We start from the raw sequence: 17,324 nt of genomic DNA, 5'->3' as shown, positions 1-17,324 counted from the left end.
ATGCATTAGGCATTATCCTGGTTTGTTTATGAGTATCTCCTGTACTGCATTAAGGTTTCTTTCATTTTTTTTTAAGCTTCGCTACTGTTCTCACTTTATGCCGTGCAATATCATCTGCTGTGTTTGCTAAGCAAAAAAGAAAAAAAGAAAAAAAAGCAAGTGATGATGCCATCATGCTTTTCAGTGTTAAAATGTTTCAGCATTTATGTAGTCACCAAAATGTAGTAAATAAAATGTTGGATTTTCCAGCACTTTAAATTTAGACAATTCTTGCCTTCTTTTGTTTTTATTCTCTCTGCAGTCCTCAGTGAGTAGCTTGTGGGTTTTCTTTGGAGGAAGGGTGAAGTTAAGGGGACAACATGCTTGAAAACTCAAGCCAGTGCCATGACCTAAAGAAAAATTAAGGGGAAAAAAAAAAGAAAGAAAGAGTTGTTCTCTACTGGAGCAGAAGGATTTTTTAAATGGAAGCTGGGCAATTTATTTGTAGATGTTAGCCATTTATATTAACCTAATTGACCCTCAGAAGAAATGAAAATTATTATTGAGAGCATGACCTTTAAAAGTCCTCTCCGATAACGTGTGTGTGAGTGTGTGTGTGTGTGTGTGTGTTTGCATGTGTCCTATGTGTGTGGATCTAGGGGAGGGCTGAGAAATTAAGATCCTTATATTTTATGGAATGATAGAATATACTGATTGATTGAGAGGCCTGACTCAGGAAAAAGAGAAACTTAGTTTGAATTCCTGCTATACTGAGTACCAGCTATGTGACTTGGAGCAGATAATTTAATTATTTGACTTCCCTAAATCTCACCTTCCTCATCTGTAAAATGGGAATAAATATCTATATTACAAGGTTGATGTGAAGACTAGAAATTTGAAGTAAGTAAAGTTTAGCATAGTGTCTGGCATATGACAAATCTTCAGTAAATCTTACCTATTTTCTATTATTAGTAGTAAATTTATCTTAAGATGTAGTTTTTTTTCCAGTTTAAGGAGAACACGAATTTCTAACTCAGTTAAAAAAATTTTTTTAATATAGTTCAGTTCAATTGCTCAGTTGTGTCTGACTCATTGCGACCTCACAAACCACAGCACACCAGGCCTCCCTGTCCATCACCAACTCCCGGAGTCCGCCCAAACTCACGTCCATTGAGTCAATGATGCCATCCAACCATCTCATCCTCTGTCGTCCCCTTCTCCTCCTGCCTTCAGTCTTTCCCAATATTAGGGTCTTTTCAAATGAGTCAGCTCTTCACATCAGGTGGCCAAAGTATTGGAGTTTCAGCCTCAACATCAGTCTTTCCAGTGAACACCCAGGACTGATCTCCTTTAGGTTGGACTGGTTGGATCTCCTTGCAGTCCAAGGGACTCTCAAGAGTCTTCTCCAGCACCACAGTTCAAAAGCATCAATTCTTCGGTGATCAGCTTTCTTCACAGTCCAACTCTCACATCCATACATGACCACTGGAAAAACTATAGCCTTGACTAGATGGACCTTTGTTGACAAAATAATGTCTCTGCTTTTTAATATGCTGTCTAGATTGGTCATAACTTTCCTTCCAAGGAGTAAGCGTCTTTTAATTTCATGGCTGCAGTCACCATCTGCAGTGATTTTGGAGCCCCAAAAAATAAAGTCAGACACTGTTTCCAGTTTCCCCATCTATCTGTCATGAAATGATGGGACCAGATGCCATGATCTTAGTTTTCTGAATGTTGAGCTTTAAGCCAACTTTTTCACTCTCCTCTTTCACTTTCATCAAGAGACTCTTTAGTTCCTCTTCACTTTCTGCCATAAGGGTGGTGTCATCTGCATATCTGAGGTTATGGATATTTCTCCCGGCAATCTTGATTCCAGCTTGTGCTTCTTCCAGCCCAGCGTTCCTCATGATGTACTCTGCATAGAAGTTAAATAAGCAGGGTGACAATATACAGCCTTGACGTACTCCTTTTCCTATTTGGAACCAGTCTGTTGTATTTCCTGACATGATCCCAGTAATTACATTATATTCTCCAAAGGTGGGGTTGGGGAGAAGCTGTAGAATAAAATGTGAATGGGGGGGCCCCTCTCAAGTGGTCCATTGGATTGACCCTGGAAAGGTCTCTATTAGTTCAATTCAGTTCAGTCACTAAGTTGTGTCCAGCTCTTTGCGACCCCATGGACTGCAGCACTCCAGGCCTCCCTGCCCATTACTAACTCCTGGAGTATACTCAAACTTATGTCCATTGAGTCAGTGATGCCATCCAACCATGTCATCCTTCTGTCGTCCCCTTCTCCTCCTGCTTTCAATCTTTTCCAGCATGAGGGTCTTTTGAGATGAGTCAGTTCTTTGCATCAAGTGGCCAAAGTATTGGAGTTTCAGCTTCAGCATTAATCCTTCCAATGAATATTCAGGACTGATTTCCTTTAAGATGGACTGGTTGGATCTCCTTGTAGTCCAAGTGACTCTCAAAAGTCTTCTCCAACACCACAGTTCAAAAGCATCAATTCCTTGGTGCTCAGTTTTTTTTATAGTCAAACTCTCACATCCATACATGACTACTGGAAAAACCATGGCTTTGACTAGACGGAACTTTGCTGGCAAAGCTTTTTAATATGCTGTCTAGGTGGACTGCAGCCTACCAGGCTCCTCCATCCATGGGATTTTCCAGTACTCTTGCCTAGAAAATCCCATGGATGGAGGAGCCTGGTAGGTTGCAATCCGTGGGGTTGCTAGGGGTCGGACACGACTGAGCGACTTCACTTTCACTTTTCACTTTCACACATTGGAGAAGGAAATGGCAACCCACTCCAATGTTCTTGCCTGGAGAGTCCCAGGGACGGGGGAGCCTGGTGGGCTTCCTTCTATGGGGTCACACAGAGTCGGACACGACTGAAGTGACTTAGCAGCAGCAGCAAGGTTGGTCATAAATTTTCTTCCTAAAAGCAAGCATCTTTTAATTTCATGGCTGCAGTCACCATCTGCAGTGATTTTGGAGCGCCAAAAAAGTCTTTCACTGTTTCCACTGCTTTCCCATCTATTTGCCATGAAGTGATGGGACTAGATGTCATGATCTTAGTTTTCTGAATGTTGAGTTTTAAACCAACTTTTTCACTTTCCTCTTTCACTGTCATCAAGAGGTTCTTTAGTTCTTCTTCACTTTCCGCCATAAAGGTAGTGTCATCTGCATATCTGAAGTTATTGGTATTTCTCCCAGCCTTGAGAACCCCACGAACGGTATGAAAAAGCAAAAAGATAGGACACTGAAATATGAACTCCCCAGGTCAGTATGTGCCCAATATGCTGCCGGAGATCAGTGGAGAAATAATTCCAGAAAGAATGAAGAGACAGAGCCAAAACAACAACACCCAGTTGTGGATGTGACTGGTGATGGAAGTAAAGTCTGATGCTGTAAAGAGCAATATTGTATAGGAACCTGGAATGTTAGGTCCATGAATCAAGGCAAACTGGAAGTAGTCAAACAGGAAATGGTAAGAGTGAACATTGACATTTTAGGAATCAGCAAACTAAAATGGACTGGAATGGGTGAATTTAACTCAGATGACCATTATATCTACTACTGTGAGCAAGAATCCCTTAGAAGAAATGGAGTAGCAGTCATAGTCAACGAAAAAGTCCGAATGCAGTACTCGGATGCAATCTCAAAAATGACAGAATGATCTCTGTTCATTTCCAAGGCAAACCATTCAATATCCCAATAATCCAACTCTATGCCCAGACCAGTAATGCTGAAGAAGCTGAAGTTGAACGGTTCTGTGAAGACCTACAAGACCTTCTAGAACTGACACCAAAAAAAATTGTCCTTTTCATTATAGGGGACTGGAATGCAAAGGTAGGAAGTCAAGAGATACCTGGAGTAACAGGCAAATTTTACCCTTGGAGTACAGAATGGAGGAGGGCAAAGGCTAACAGAGTTTTGCCAAGAGAACGCACTGGTCATAGCAAACACCCTCTTCCAACAACACAAGAGAAGACTCTACACATGGACATCACCAGATGGTCAACACCGAAATCAGATTGATTATATTCTTTGCAGCCAAAGATGAAGAAACTCTATACAGTCAGCAAAAAATAAGACCAGGAGCTGACTGTGTGGCTCAGATCCTGAACTCCTTATTGCCAAATTCAGAGTTAAATTGAAGAAAGTAGGAAAAACCATTAGACCATTCAGGTATGACCTAAATCATATCCCTTAACGATTATACAATAGAAGTAAGAAATAAATTCAAGGGATTAGATCTGACAGAGTGACTGAAGAACCATGGATGAAGGTTCCTGACATTGTACAGGAAGCAGGGATCAAGACCATCCCCAAGAAAAAAGGTCTCTATCTTAATATCTAAGTACCAAGATACCAGAAAGGAAAGAATTATCCACCGGGTAGCAGTTTTTGAGGGGTGAGTTGACTTTGAGCCTTACAGAGAATGGGGAGACTCCTGGAAGCATTTCAAACACCATTCCCTAAAGACTTCAACTGTAGATGCTTTAAGAGCCTGGAGTTAATTTGGGGAGATTTGGAAAGCTCCATAGAGAAGACCTGGGAGGATTAAGATCCCCATGGGGCTTCCCAGGTGGTTAGTGGTAAAGAATTTGCCTGCAATGCAGGAGATGCAAGAGACATGGATTTGATCCTTGGGTTGGGAAGATCCCTTGGAGGAAGAAATGGCAACCCAATCCAGTATTCTTACCTAGGGAATTCCATGGACAGAGGAGCCTTGCAAGCTACAGTCCATGAGGTCGCTAAGTTGGACATGACTGAACAACTGAGCATGCACTCATGAGGAAGGGTTACAAATAAAGCCCAGGGGAAGGAAGCCGGAAGAAATATGGAAGCCTCCAGATGGGGTCAGTATTTCTCTTCTATTTCATTAAAGTGCTGAAAACAATGTGTGTCCATACTCCTTACTGATGGCAAATATAATTTACAAATTTTAATTGGTTTCAACTCCTTCTAAAGCAGTTTCTCCTATTTTTCCCCTCCTGGGCAGGTCCTCACTTCGAGTGATTACACTTGTGCAGAGTATGATGCCCTCAGTATGTATGCATGGGCACAAAGAAGGTAATGGGAGAGAATGGGCCTTGCTCTTTTCCCAGCTGTTTAGATATCCAAGTTCATGAAGCTCATAGGTACCCTCAAAACTCAAAGAGATCTCTAGACGCACCATAATAAAACTGTCAAAAATCAAAGACAAAGAGAACATCTTAAAATAGGAAGAGAAAAGCTTGTAACTTACAAGGGAGACTTCATAAGGCTATCAGCAGATTTTTCCACAGAAACCTTACAGATCAGGAGAGAATAGGGTGATATATTCCAAAGTGCTGAAAGAAAAAATGTCAATCAAAAACATACTATCCGGCAAAGGCATTCTTTCGTAAGTAGAGAGATAAAGAGACTTTCCCAGACAAACAAAAGCTAAAGGAGTTCATTACCTCTACACCTGCCTTATAAGAAATGCTGAAAGGCATTTTTTAAGCTGAAATGAAAAGATGCTGTTGTTGTTCAGTCACCCAGTCATGCCTAACTCTTTGTGACCTCATGGACTGCAGCATGCCTCTCTGTCCCTCACCATCTCCTGAAGTTTGCCCAAGTTCATGTCCATTGCATTGGTGATGCTATCCAGCCGTCTCATTCTCTGACACCCTCTTCTCCTTCTGCCCTCAATCTTTCCCAGCATCAGGGACTTTTCCAATGAGTCAACTGTTCACATCAGATGACCAAAATACTGGAATTTCAGCTTCAGCGTCAGTACTTCCAACAAGTATTCGGGGTTGATCGTCTTTAAGATTGATTGGTTTGATCTCCTTGGTGTCCAAGGGACTCTCAGGAGTCTTCTTAAAGGCATCAATTCTGCCACACTCTGCCTTCTTTATGGTTCAGCTCTCACAATTGTACATGACCACTGGGAAGACTATAGCCTTGATTATGTGGACCTTTGTCGGCAGAGTAATGTCTCTGCTTTTCCACACACTGTCTAGGTTTGTCATAGCTTTCCTGCCAAGAAGAAAACATCTGATTTCATGGTTGCAGTCACCATCCACAGTGATTTTAGAGCCCAATAAGAGGAAATCTGTCACTACTTCCACCTTTTCCCCCTCTATTTGCCATGAAATAATAGCGCCAGATGCCATGATCTTAGTTTTTTTTATATTTCATTTTAAACTGGCTCTTTCACCCTCCTCCTTCACCCTCATGAAGAGGCTCTTTTCGCTTTCTGTCATTAGAGTGATATCATCCACATATCTGAGGTTGTTGATGTTTCTTCCGCCTATCTTGATTCTAGCTTGTAACTTATCTAGCCTGGCATTGCGCATGATGTGCTCAGCGTACAGATGAAACAAACAGGGTGACAGCAGACAGCTCTGTTGTACTCCTTTCTCTATCTTAAACATCAGTTGTTCCATACGGGGTTCCAACTGCTGCTTCTTGACCTGCATACAGGTTTCTTAGGGGACAGGTAAGATGGTCTGGTATTCCCATCTCTTTAGGTTCTTTCCATAGTTTATTATGATCAACACAGAGGCTTTGGCGTAGTCGATGAAACAGAGGTAGATGTTTTTCTGGAATTCTCTAGTTTTCTCTATGATTCAGCGGATGTTGACAATTTGATCTCTGATTCCTCTTCCTTTTCTAAACCCAACTTGGACATCCAGCAGTTCTCGGTTTGCATGATGCTAATTAATGTGAAAACATGAAAATACAACACACCAGTAAAGGTAAGTATATATTCAAGTTTAGAATACTATAATACATAATATGGTGGCAGGTTAACCAATTACCTCTAGTATAAAGGTTAAAAGACAAAAGTATTAGAAATAACTAGGGACTACCCTGGTGGTCCAGCAGGTAGGACTAATGATCCCAATGCAGGGGGCCCAGGTTCAATTACAGAACCTGATCCCACATGCTACATCATTAATCACTGGGGAAGTGCAAATCCAACCCACCAGGAACTATTACTTCATGCCCACTAGAGTGGCTATATGAAAAAAGATAATACTGAGTGTTGGCAAGGATGTAGAGAAATTGAAATGGTCATATGTTACCAGTGGGGATGTAAGGTACAGCTACATCAGAAAACAAATTGGCAGTTCTACAAACTGTAAGTCATAGAGTTACCATTTGATCCAGAAATTCTACTAGTAGGTATATAACCAGAAGAACTGAAAACATATGTTCACCCAAAGGCTGTACACAAATGCTCATAACATCATTAATCATAACAGCAAAAAAGTGGAAACAACCCAAATGTTCATTAACTGACTAAGTGAATAAACAGTTTGTATTATGTCCATATATCGAGCTGTTATTCAGCTATAAGAAGAACTGATGCATGCTACAACATGGACAGATTTCAAAATTGCTATGCTAAGTGAAAGACAACAGACATGAAAGGCCAAATATTGTACGATCCCATTTACACGAAATGTCCAGAATAAGCAAGTCCACAGAAGAAAAAAGTGAATTAGTGGTTGCCAGGGCCTGAGGGAATGGAGAAATGTGGAATGACTGATGATGGCTGTGGGGTTTCTTTTGGTGGGGGGTAATTAAAATGTTCTAGACTTACACAGTGGTGATAGTTTCACAATCTTGTTAAAATGTGAAAAGCCACTGAACTGTACAATATAAAAAGATAAATTTTATATCTTAATTATGCTATTACTTTTTAAACAATAAGACCTGTTGAAGGGTATAGGAGAAAGAGCTCCTTTGGGAGCTTTAAAAGAGCTCCCAAAGGCTTCAGTTTGAACAATTTGAACTGCAAAATAAATAATGAGTATTGGATTATAACCCATACAATAAAATAAACTAGTTCATAGTAACATAAATATATAACTGAATAAATAAATGGGAAGGAGGGACAGCCTTTACTACAGTATAATTTCAATTTTAAAAATGTGAAAGGAGAGACTGAAATAGTTCATCACCACAGGCAAACATCACCATAATAAGTGCTGCAGGCAACAACTATTGATGAATGCCAAAATCGGTAAAAGATAAGAAATCGGATGTGTGCAGAATCTCAGAGTATCTCCATAGACGATGTTTACTAATTACAGAGGGGAAAGATAGTAACTTTAGAGCAGAGAAACCTGATAGCTCCTTAACCAAGAAATCAAAGCTAGCATTAATGAAAAGTGAAAAAGTGGAAACGTTAGTTGCTCAATCGTGTCAGACTCTTTTGCGACCCCAAGGACACCGCCAGGTTCCTCTGTCCATGAAAATCTCCAGGCAAGAAAACTGGAATGTGTTGTCATTTCCTTCTCCAGGGGATCTTCCTGACCTAAGTGTCAAACCCAGGTCTTCTGCATTTCTGGCAGATTCTTTACCGTCTGAGTCACCTGTAAATAGCACATATCAACATCAGTATACTATCCAAAATAAATTTCTTCAATCTAATCATGAGAAAGTATCAGACAAACTGAGGAACATTATACAAAATTAACTGACTAGTACTCTTCAAAAGTGTTAAGGTCAAGAAAGACTGAAGAATTGTCACTATTGGAGGAGACTAGGAGACATGACAATGTGAGCTCTTGGACTGAATTCTGAACAAGAAAAAGGATATTAGTGGGAAAACAGTCAAAGTTCAAATTAAGTCTTTAGAGTAGCTAAAAGTATTGTGTCTACATTAACTTCCTGGATTCAATAATTGCACTATGGTTGTGTAAAATGTGAATATTAGACATAGCTGGATAAAGGGTAAACAGGACTCCCTGTACTATTTGTACAACTTTTCTATGTGTCTAAAATTATTTCAATGTAAAAAGTTTAAACTATTTGATTTAAACAACTATGTCCAAATTCATTTTTTTCTCAAAGTCTAGTTGTGGGTTCCTTCTTTGCTTTATAGGTTGCTAACAGAATGGTGTGAAAACCAGCAGCCCTGTCACTTACAGCGAAGCAGTTTTGTTCAATTGGTCAGTCAGTCATGTCTTACACTTTGCAACTGCATGGACTATAGCACACCAGTCTTCGCTGTCCTTCACTGTCTCCCAGAATCTGCTCAAACTCAAATCCATTGAGTTGATGATGCCATCCAACCATCTCATCCTCTGTCACCCCCTTTTCCTCCTTCCCTCAATCTTTCCCGGCATCAGGGTCTTTTCCAATGAGTCGACTCTTACTTATCAGGTGGCCAGAGTATTGGAGCTTCTGCTACAACATCAGTACTTCCAAAGAATAATCAGAGTACAGTAGTTTGAACATTCTATGGCACTGCCCTCCTTTGAGATTAGAATAAAAACTGACCTTTTCCAGTCCTGTGGCCACTGCTGAGTTTTCCAAATTTGCTGGCATATTGAGTGCAGCATTTTCACAGCATCATCTTTTAGGATTTGAAATTGCTCAGCTGGAATTCCATCACTTCCACTAGCTTTATTTGTAGTAATTCTTCCTAAGGCCCACTTGACTTCACACTCCAAGATGTCTGGCTCTAGGTGAGTGACCACACCATCGTGGTTATATGGGTCATTAAGACCTTTTTTGTAGAGTTCATCTGTGTATTCTGGCCACCTCTTCTTAATATCTTCTGCTTCTGTTAGGTCCATACCATTTCTGTCCTTTATTGTAACCATCTTTGCTTGAAATATTCCCTTGGTATCTCTAATTTTCTTGAAGAGATCTCTAGTCTTTCCCATTCTATTGTTTTTCTCTGTTTCTTTGCACTGATCACTGAGGAAGGTTTTCTCATCTCTCCTTGCTATTATTTGGAACTCTTCATTCAGATAAGTATATCTTTCCTTTTCTCCTTTGCCTTTCACTTCTTTTCTCAGCTATTTTTAAAGCCTCCTCAGACTACCATTTTGCCTTTTTTATATTTCTTTTTCTTGGAAATGGTTTTGATCACTGCCTCTTGTACAATGTTATGAACCTATCAGACCTAATCCCTTGAATCTATTTGTCACTTCCACTGTATAATCATAAAGGATTTGATTTAGGTCATGCCTGAATGGCCTGGTGATTGAGAACCCAAGGTTTTAACATTTTCCAGGCTGCAACTCCTTAGGTATATACCCTTTGGCCAGCAGGTGGCAGCACTTGATTAGTTTCTCGTCAGTGAAACCCGAGCGAGCGAGCGAGATGAGCTTAAAGAGGTAGGTGAAGTAGTGATATGTCCTGGAGATAGGGGATAAAGGTGACATTGTCATTATTTGATATATGTCACTCTAGGGTGATGCCATTATTTATGAACACTTAAGTGATGAGGCATAGAGGAAAGAACTTGTAAACAGTGATCTAAGGCTTGGAGGCAAATTTATCCACTCCACCCTATCCCCACCCTGCTCCCACCCCAGCCTGGGGCATCAGGAAGGAGTCCTGGGCACTGCCTCCATCAGGTGCTAATGCCACATTTGAGACACTTTTAAAGAAACTATAAATCAGTAATAGTATAAAAGTTTAATAATTTTTAAATAAGGCTGTTACCAAATGTCTTGCTGGGTTTTCTGAGAACAGTGGGCCTGGGAGGAACTCCACTTATTTCTCTTTTTCTCTCTGCTGTCTTCTCTCCCAAACCCCAGAACCACTCCCATCATCAAAAACCTGACCTGTGTCTCAGCCATCTTTGGTAGCTTTGAACCCCAAGCGGGCAGGAGAGACCGCGGCTGGCAAGTGCTAGAACTAGAACTTCAAGCCAAGACTTTGATGAGTCCAGTCCCCATTCCATGGGGCAGAGGAAACCAATCCTAAGTTCCTGCCTTTCATTTGTGCCAGTGTGGGCTCCCAGGTGACAGGGGTGGGATGATTTCTGGTACTGGGCACCAAGGAGTCCCTGATGAAGTTCAGGTATGCTGACTAAGATGAACCTCCCTATAATGGTTAAGACATATAAGATATGGTTATTTCTGATTTGGGTTTGGGGCTTTTTTAATTTTGTTTTTTGTTTATTTGGTTGGTTTTCAGTGTTTTTGGCCAAGCCACACAGCTTGCAGAATTTTAGATCCCCAATCAGGAATTGAACCCATGCCCCCTGCAGTGGAGGGCTTCCCAGGTGGTGCTAGTGGTAAAGAATCCACCTGCCAATGCAGGAGACTTGGGTTTGATCCCTGGGCCAGGACTATCCTCTAGAGGAGGGCATAGCAACCCACTCCAGTATTCTTGCCCAGAGAATCCCTTGTATACAGGAGCCTGGTGGGCTACAGTCCATGGGGTCATGAAGAGTCAGACACAACTGAAGCAACCGGGCACACCCCTGCAGTAGAAGCTCGGAGTCTTAATCGCTGGACTGCCAGGGAACTCCCTAAAATATGTACTTTAATGATGCATTGTATTCTGATTTTCCTAACCTGGGAACATTTGTACCTTGTTCCACTACCAATCCTGACTTAACTTTTCTTTACCCCACTGCAGTGGGAGGATAATTGTTGTGAAACATAGAGCCCAAAACTTGTGACCAGACCTTCCTGGTACTTTTGAAGCTTCTCCCAGAAAGACTTCAGTCACTAGGCCTGAAACCAAACAAACAAAACAGAAGTCTATTTAAAGATGCCCTTTCTACCACTCCTAATCCATAATCTCCTGCTAATGGACAGATGAGCGTTGTGCTGCCTGCCCAGTGAACATTTACCACCTGGTGTCCTAACTGCCCCCCAGCCCCTCAACAAAGCAGCAGGTTAGAAGGATGTGTGGAAGGACACAGCCTTCAGAGCCAGCAGGGATCCTAGCTTGAGAGGTGTTAGGACTGACAGGGAGGAACTTCAGGAATCAGCCACAGCAAGAGAGGCTCCTGAGTGTCTCGTCTAGTGCAGGTTGGGAGCCACCACAGGCAGCCATCGCTGTGAATGTCTCAAGGTCAAGTCCAAGCCAGTCGTTGGGAAGCTGGAGGGCCCAGATCACAGGTGGTCCTTCTCTTGGGCTCCTCCCAAGAAAGGATTCCTTACTTAGACTGTCAAGGCACAGACACAATCCTGAGGTTTGTCTTCTTGGGGGACACTGAAGAGCCAAAGTGTTAGTAGATAAATGGTGTCCAACTCTTTGCAACCCCATGGAGTATAGCCCGCCAGGCTCCTCTCTCCATGGGATTCTCCGGGTAAGAATACTGGAATGGGTAGCCATTCCCTTCTCCAGGGGATCTTCCCAACCCAGGGATGGAAGCTGCGTCTTCTGCATTGCAGGCAGATTCTTCACTGTCTGAGCCACCAGGGAAGCCCTGAAGTCCCGCACACTCCGTTTCTGCCTTCCCTCCCACCCAGAGTCCCTGCAGTTCACTCTGACTCACAGTAGACTGAGGCCCAGACACAGGTTGCCTGCTGTCCAGGCCTTCTGTGCTGCTCTGAGGTTCTTGCCACATCTGCAGCTGAATGAAACAGGATGTGGGTAAGAGGGCCTGAGGAGTGTGATGCCGGAACCCTTGGCTTTACATAACACATGTCCACTCAGCTGAGTGTGCAAAACTTAATACAAGAACTCAACCCCTTCAAAGAGGCAACACAAGAAAGACAGCCAGGCAAGGCTGCAAACACACCCTGCCTGAGGTTGCCCACGGTGATACTTGTTTTCACCAGGATGAAAGTGAAAATGTAGCCCCGTCCCGTCACCCTATCCTGATCTGGTAACCTTCATTTTAAGAACACCAAGGTCTTGGGGTGGGAGGTGGGGGAAACCCACAGTTTGTTTTTTAACTTTAGTGGACATCTTTTTAAAGTAATATTTTTTAGAGTCAAAAGAACATTTTCACATTTAGCCAAGTTAAATTATGTAATTATATTCCTTAATATATAATTTCCAGTTAAAATTAAAATTTCTCAAACTGTCCTTAAAAATATCCTTTATAGCTGGTTTGTATAAACTAGGACCCAATCACAAGATCCTTCATTGCGCATTCTCTTAAGCCCCTATTGACTTTTTTTTTTTTAAAGATTATTGTTGGCTGCGCTGGGTCTTCGTGGCTAAGCACGTGGCTGAGCACAGGCCTTCTCTAGTTGTGGCGAGCAGGGGCTTCTCTTCGTGACAGAGCACAGGCTCTAGAGCTCATGGGCTCAATAGATGTGGCACATGGGTTTGGTTGTCCTGCAGCACGTGGGATCTTCCAGAACCTGGTATCGAACCTGTGTCCCCTGCACTGGCAGGCGGTTCTTAACTACTGGACCATGTGGGAAGTCCCCTATTGTCTTAATCTACAACATTCCCTTTTCTCATGCTGCTGCTGCTGCTGCTGAGTCGCTTCAGTCATGTCTGACTCTGTGCGACCCCATAGATGGCAGCCCACTAGGCTCACCCATCCCTGGGATTCTCCAGGCAAGAACACTGGAGTGGGTTGCCATTTACTGACAAACTATTTGGAGACATGGGGTCAGTTGACTGCAGAATGCCTGTCTCCTGAGTATTTCTAAAGACTTCTAGATGAGGTTTGGCTTGTTTCTCTATCCCTTGACTTTCCTGTAACCTGGAAGTTATATCTGAAAGTTAGAGTTTCAGGTGAAATCTGAATCTAAATGTGTTTTTTAAAATGGAGAAAGTGTCCCACAAAAAGCCAAATGGCATAAATGACAATCATATTAATACATAAAGTATCACAGATGCATGAACTGCTACCACTCAGTTGGGCCACACTTATTTTAATCTCCTGAAACACAAAACCTAGTTCCTTATCCATTTTATGGACAGAATTTACTTTTAATTCTGCCTTTAAAATCTTGTAAGTCACAAAATTGTAGTCTCATATGGCTTAGAAGAAATTGACATAAAAGAAATCAGGAAACATGCCTGTTTTCTCTTAGGAAATGGATCTGTCTCCAGTTTTTTACTCACAGCCCTAGCCCGACCCAACTCCTGGTTCTGGCCCCCATCAAGCCCATCTACTTCACACCTGCTCTGCCCAGTTCCTACCTCACCCCAACCCCAGAGGGAACAGATCAAGAGAAGCAAACACAAATCCAGATTGAAATTCTACCTTGTTCTCACAGTTTTCAAGAATCCTCATTTCAAAATTTCATTTACCCCAAGTTCTAAACAATATCCTATGTTTTGTGGCATGAATAATTCATTCTACGAGCTTGTGTCTTACAGGAATAAGCCAATTCCAAGTGATCTCGGCCATTTCTTCTGTTCAAAGATGGAGCCTCTGGACCTTTCTTAAGCAAGGTCAGCTTTGCTTTCTGTGATGGTAATTATGGAACACTGGTGAGCCACTGGGCAGGAAGGATATGCTCCTTCTCCAACTGCTTAGTTACACTCAGGGTAAATTAGTCAGTAAAAAAAAAAGTCAGGGGCCAAAACAAAAGAGCGGGGAATGGGGCACGGAGCCACACCTGTGTGCTTACAAGCAGGTAAAAAATGGAGGGTGGTGTGCTGTAAAGGAACACCGATTTTACATATGCCTGCATATACATGGTCTGTTTCTGGAAGGATATGTAACAGCCTGATGGGTATAACTGCAGGGGATTGAGGATGAGAATTCCATGGACAGAGGAGCCTGGTGGGCTATAGTCCATGGGGTCACGAAGAGTCGGACAGGACTAGGTGACTAACTCTTGCGGATATGGGCTGGAAGGTTAATTTTACTGTATCATCTTTTGTACTGTTTGATTCCTTTCACCATGTACACATATGATTTTTTCAACAATCATGAGTTTGTTGGTTGTTTCTTTAATGCAAGCGTTACACAAACCATCCGTAAGGCAACCACTCACAAGAAGAGTTGCTTTTTCACATCTTCAGCTAAAGGCATTTGTCAGTGATAGCATTTCATGTGGCTGGCTATCAGGGAAGGGAAAGTATACTATATTACCCAGAAGAAAGTCTTTCCCAACTCTCCTCAACTTTTGATGACATCTCAGGACTGGACTAGTCCCACAACACTTCTGAGACAGTATAGTGGGGGCTATGCTTGTATTAATATTTGGGCAGCTTTCCAGAAGGAGAATGCCCTGGTTAGGCAGGGGTAGCTTGGCCTTTGCCACCCCTCAGCAGAGGAAAGCCCTGCTCTCTCCCAGTCAGAGCACAGAGTGGTATTTTTAACCTTGGTGTTGGCTTACGCAGAGGTTCAGGTATTCTCTGGGTGTACTCTGAGACAGGAAAGCTGAGATCTGACACTCAGATTCATTAGCTTTACCTCAGTGTACTGCTTTTATACTCCTTGGAGAACTGGACTGTAAAAGCTGTAATAAGTGAAACTATTTATTGTGCTTCCCCCACCTCCAAAACACTTTGGATATCATCTTTCATTTCTGACAAAAGAAAGTGCAGGGATGGGCAGCTAACAAGACCCACCCCCCCATCCCCATGGGGAAAGGGAGAGAAAAATTACCTCCATATCACCTGCCTTAACTACACCAGGAAGACAAACCAGATGTGGGTCTATTACAAAAGAACTAGAATTACAGGTAGGCTATTGAAGTCCTCTTGAGAAGGTGGTGTGCATTAGTCATAAGATATAATGGCACATGCATGAGACAAATCAAGTCAACAGGAAATTGATCACGGTGTCTATGAGACGAAGACAGAAGCTGAAGTATGTGTGCTGCACAGATTCTTAGGAAACTGGGATCATGGATTTTTTTTTCTCACCAAATGAGAGAGTGAAGGGATACTGATTTACAGATTTATTAACAAAGGAGGGATGCAGACATATCACTTAAGTCAAAATACATCTCTGTAAGCCACTAATAACACAAGAGTTAGGCTAGAAAGGAACTTGTCTGGGCCCATTTAGAGATTATCACCCCTTCCCTTAGATGAAAGGAAGGTAAACTAAAGGAAGTAGTGAGTTAGTTTTGAAAAAGAAAAATAGGAAGCTATACGCCTATAGAGATCATCAAAATTTTGACTAGACTGCTACGTGATCCTTTCATTCCACAGCCTTCTAGAAAATGGAGCCTACTGAAAATTCTAAATAAAATTCAGTCCAGGATTTTTGTGTTCACACTGGTCTAAGGATAAGCTTGCTTCTAGTAGTTTCTCAAATCATGGCAAACTAAACACTGGCTGCTCACCTGTCGCTGACATAGAATGCTCCCAGCTATGCTCCAGGGACGAGTAATATATATTGTCTAGCTATCTGCCTTATTCCAGATTCCAGATACCTTTTTGGAACCTTTCAAGGAGTCCTCAGGGCTGGAAGGGAGGGAGGTCACTTCCAGATTTCTGAATCACCTCCAAGAAGTAAGCTTGGTACCCAAGGGTTCTCGGCTGAGGCCTCTCTCCATTCCTCACCTCCATTCCTGCTTCTCGATTGCTCATCTCTCTGCTTTATGTTGGATCTTATTGTTAACCTTTTAAAAATCAAGCTCTAAAATCATAAAATAATTTCAACCATGTGGCTCTATAACTATTAAATTTTTACTTTCCATCTAACATTTTTTTTAAATTTCTTCAGCAATGTAAAATGACACAATTGCTAAAAGATATCTGAAATCTCAGTAACTTTAAAACTCAGAATTCATTTATGGACTAAGTCCCCATATGACAAATGACGTCATGTGGTTAGAGTCTAGTATCTATTGCCACACAGACTTAACTAAACAACTTTGGTTCTTCTATCTTACTTCTTAATTAGAAGAGGAATCTGGAAATCATTGCCAAATAGGCTGCATGAGTCATGGCAGGTGACTGTATTCTCCTTTCTAGTATGAGGCAGTGTAAGATAAATTTGGTTTCTATTACTTTTGTTGTTTCTCAGTAAGAGCAGAACTTGCAAAATAGCTTAGGTTTACGGATCTGATTTACTTCAATGTTCGTGTCCTTACAGGGTTGTTTCTAAGGAATAATGCAAGATATTTTCATTAATTCTTCAAAGGCTCTGGGAATCAGGCCTCAAATGTGATCTTTTTGTTGTTAAAACATATTTGGACCACTTAATAGCCACCATCAGTTCTATGACTCGTATATTCTGTTCAATGTAGTTTTAACAGCCAACAGATTTTTTTTAAGTGTACATTTTGTTTTAAAGATGTGCTTATTTATTTTTGGCTGTGCTAGGTCTTCATTGCTTGTGGCCTTTCTCTAGTTGTGGTGAGTGAGGGCTACTTTTTGATGGGGTGTTCAGGCTTCTTATTGTAGTGGCTTCTGTTGTTGCAAAGCATGGGCTCTAAGGGCATGGGTTTGACAGCTAACAGATTTTTGGTCCTTTGTTTCTCATTTTACATTTACTCATTTCATAAGCATGAAATCAGTGCCTACAGTGTCTGGGATTACCTTATGAGCTGTGGGAGAGAGAAAGGTATAGGATCTGACCCCTGATTTCAAGGAAATAGTTGGGGACTAATTCGAGGGCAGCATAAAGGGCAATGAATAATGTATGTATCAATGCAGAGAGTTTAAAAAGGAGAGCAATTACTGTGGGACATGACTAAAGCAGATGTAGAAGAAAGAACAGGGAATTTGGT

The sequence above is a fragment of the Moschus berezovskii genome, chromosome 9 (assembly GCF_049115385.1).
Source record: "Moschus berezovskii isolate FMDL1 chromosome 9, NW_MosBer_1.0, whole genome shotgun sequence".
Classification (NCBI taxonomy): Eukaryota; Metazoa; Chordata; class Mammalia; order Artiodactyla; family Moschidae; genus Moschus; species Moschus berezovskii.
The sequence above is the reverse complement of the archived record's forward strand: the minus strand, read 5'-3'. Positions refer to the sequence as shown.